This window comes from Rhinopithecus bieti, unplaced genomic scaffold (genome assembly GCF_001698545.2).
Source record: "Rhinopithecus bieti isolate Rb0 unplaced genomic scaffold, ASM169854v2 scaffold_48450, whole genome shotgun sequence".
Classification (NCBI taxonomy): Eukaryota; Metazoa; Chordata; class Mammalia; order Primates; family Cercopithecidae; genus Rhinopithecus; species Rhinopithecus bieti.
The window spans coordinates 163,507-167,556 of record NW_016819072.1 but is presented as its reverse complement, the minus strand read 5'-3'; the positions used below and the strand labels follow the sequence as shown (position 1 = coordinate 167,556).

Here is a 4,050-nt window from a genome sequence, read left to right as displayed (position 1 = left end):
AAAAAAAAAAAAAAAAAAAAAAAAATGTACAACCACTTTCAAGATACGCTAAGTGTTATTAATGCAGTGATAAAAACTGTAGCAGCTGTTGGTTAAACAGCAGGTGAAAAATCAAAGGGCAAACTGACCAACATGCAACTAATACTACTAGCCAAAAGAAGCACTAACAAGAACTGGTTTGATAAAAGTGAAAGAACAAGATTGATTAACATATTAAATTTGTCAAAGACAATTTATAATGCAGTAAAAGGTTGGAAAACATGCAAGTTATGCAGTTACTCAAGCAAGAATGTCTCAGCATGATGGACAACTGTGAAAATCTTTAAAATGGCATTAAATGAAATAATCCCAAAAGGGTAACAGAGGTCATACAGAATAAGAGATGTACCACGGTATCCAAATAGCTATAATCAATATCATTTAATCGTTAGTAGTTATAAGAGGTGGGCTAAGCATGCAAAGCAATGCTGTGACCATCACATTTTAATTATGCTTTCTTTCCAATCCTGCCCTGCAAAACAATCACAAGATTTGTGTCACAGCATGCCAGTACAACTTTTATCAGGTGGACCTAATGCTGCAGGATCCTGTGGAAAGAACACTAATTCAGATATGAAAAGATCTTGGTTCTACTTATCTGCTACGTAATCTTGGCCAAATCATTCAAACTCAAAATTCTGGTATAAAATAGAAACATGGTTTGTACCTGCACTGCTCTACAGAAATATAATGAAAGCCACAAATGAAATTTTAAAAATTTCTAGTAGCCACATTTAAAAAAGGAAATAAAATTAATTTTAATATTTTATTTAACCCATGTCTAGAATATTATTTCAGTATAAAAATTGAGATACTTATTTTTTCATACGCAAACTTCAAAATCCCATGTAAATTTTACACTTACATATATCAGTTTGAATTAGCCACATATTACTCAATAGCTAACTGTAGCTGGTGACTATCTCGTATTGGACAGCATAGCTCAACCATTTTCAAACTTTTCATGGGGAAACAGAAGCAGGAGACTCAACTGAACCTCAAAGCTCCACAGAACATAATTTTAACACTGCTGGTCTAGATTATTGCAAAGGTTCTTTCCAGTGAAAAAGACTATTATTCTTTATGGCAATGGTCACTTACACTGAACTGCTGTAACCACTTAGCTGAGTTTCAGATAAAGGACCAGTAATGCTATGAATTTATTTTCTATCCTTTTCAGTGTTTTTACATACATATGCCTTATCTTGTCCATAATTAGACACTTAAAGACATTCACAATTATTGTGTAACTGTAATATGTCAGAAAATAATAACCTACCTCAGAGTTTGGTTGAGATGATTAGAGAGGTTAATTCATTAAGTGCTTAGAATAGCAAACACTCAACAGTTACCTGTTATCATCAATACTTCATCATTAATCCACTACACTATTCTAGAACTGTCCAGCTCTATCCACAACAGGATTAAAACATATTATAGCTTTTCTTCCCAAGGTCAGTAAAATTTTCATGCCGGTTGTAAACTAATCAACATAATAATCTACCTTATACAATGAGACATACAGATCAAAAATAGTAGAATCAGGCCTTCCCATCCTTTTAGTCTCAGAAATACTACCCCACAATGACAAAAGGGACAAGAAACAAAAACAGTATGTGTAGCTCCCAGCCATATCTACGACAATGGAAAAACAGATTGAGAAATGACATATGAGTTAGAGTGGAGGAAGATCAAACCTAAGAGCCTATGGAGGAATATACTGTTGAGAAGCAAGCCCACAAACCACACAGAGCCTTGGAAAGCCTCAGGAATTTTTCTTAATTGAGGTATAACGGAAAGTTGTGGTGAGGTAGCAGACTGAAACAAGGGCACGGTTTGAAAAAGAGAAAATTAAGAAAACCAGCCTAGTAAGTCCAACATTTGACTTACAGGATATGAGGAACGAAGGAGTTTCTCAATGAATTAACACAGGAAAATTCCCAAGAACACAGTCTTATACTGAAAGTATCCTCCTTTACCCTATCACCACCCTGGCTAAATTTTGTATTTTTAGTAGAGACAGGATTTCACCACGTTGGCCAGGCTGGTCTCGAACTCCTAATCTCAGGTGATCTGCCCACCCTGGCCTCCCAAAGTGCTGGGATTACAGGCATGAGCCACCCCACCCGGCCTCATTATAATTTTAACTTTCATTTATTTGATAATTAGTGATGTTAACCATTTTTTCATGGTCACTTGTATGTCTTCTTTTGAGAAGTATCTTTTCATGTCCTTTGCCCACGTTTTAATGGAGTTTTTTCTTGTTGAGTTCCTTGTAGATTCTGAACATTAGAACTTTGTCAGATGGTGTTAACAAATATTTTCTCCCATTCTGTAGGTTGTCTGTTAAATACATTATTGCACTTGCTGTGCAGAAGCTTTTTAGTTTAAGTCCCATTTACCTATTTTTGGTTTTGGTATGTTTCCTTTTGAGGACTTAATCATAAATTCTTTGCTTAGATCAATGTCCAGAAGAGTTTTTCCCAAGTTTTCTTCTACGATTTTTATAGTTTCAGGTTATATATTTAATTATTGAATCCATCTTGAGTTAATTTTTGTATATGGCAGGCGTACACTTTCATTCTTTTGCATACCGCTCTCCAAATTTCCCAGCACTACTCATTGAATAGTGTATTCTTTCCCCCGTACATACTTCTGCCAACTTTGTCCAAGATCAGTTGGTTGACAGTATGGGGCTTTATTTCTGGATTCTCTATTCCATTCCATTGACTTATATGTCTACTTTTATACCAGTACTGCGTTGTTTTCAATTACCATAGCCTTGTAGTATAATTTGACATCAGGTAATGTGATACCTCCAGCTTTATATTTTGCTTAAGATGGCTTTGGTGATGGGGGCTCTTTTTTGGTTCCGTATGAATCCCAGATTCTTCTGTGAAGAATGACATTGGTAATTCAAGAGAAACTGCACTGAATCTGTAGATTGCTTTCAATAGTATACAAATTTTATAATGAAGTTTAATTACATGAAATCAGTAGTCACCAAGAAGAAACAGAATAAAATGAACACTGTGTTAATCAAAGAGTGCCACTGCTACACCTTCAAATGGTGTTATGCCAAATAAGATCCCTACACTGGTGGTTATATTCAGACCTATACCTGGGTTCACATGTATCATACATGTATTCCATTTAAATATATGAATATAAATACATAACCATGCTGTTATGATTTCTGAGAATAAAAGGAAAGGAAATTACTGTAATCCCAGCATTTTGGGAGGCTGAGGCAGGCGGATCACGAGGACAAGAGATTGAGACCATCTTGGCCAGGATGATGAAACCCTGTCTCTACTAAAAATACAAAAATTAGCTGGGTGTGGTGGCATGCGCCTGTAGTCCCAGCTACTCAAAAGGTTGAGGCAGGAGAATCACTTGCACCTGGGAGGTGGAGGTTGCAGCAAGCCAAGATCACGCCACCATACTCCAGCCTGGTGACAGAGCAAGACTGTCTCAAAAAAACCACGCACACACAAAAAAAAAACAAAAAAAGAAAAGGAAATTCACCCCAAAAATAGAAGCTAATGTAAAAGCTCACTGAAAGAAAAGGATCCATTTCCAGTTCAAAAATAAATAAATAAATATATAAATAAGAGAAAATTAAGGGAATACATTCAAAGATGATAAAGCAGGTCAAGAACTCATAACTTGCTACACTCAATATAAAGTCTATTACAATATTACAAAGTATCTTTGCCAATAATAAAGTGCTTGATTCATATATCTACAACCCTAACAAATAAAATACTGAGGTTGTAATGTACTGTTGGACTTCACCTAACTGGATTATCTAATGCAGTTTTTCATAAAATCTGTTTTGAGAATATTTCACTATGACTGCAAAGTATTTATAATAGAATATCTTATTTCTCAAGCATGAGGGTTCTAATTCATCTGACTTTATGGAATTTCTATAGTGAGGATCAAATGCTCCTTCAGGCTCCAAAGTCCCTCCTCGGCAAAAAAAAAAAAAAAAAAAAAAAAAAAAAC

At 35.2% G+C, this 4,050-nt stretch overlaps 1 protein-coding gene across 3 annotated transcripts in view; it reads right to left on the bottom strand.

Annotated features, from left to right (window-relative positions):
• KPNA1 (karyopherin subunit alpha 1) overlaps positions 1–4,050 on the bottom strand; it is a 101,788-nt gene that overhangs the window by 72,441 nt on the left and 25,297 nt on the right. The gene's annotated exons all lie outside the window — the stretch shown is intronic.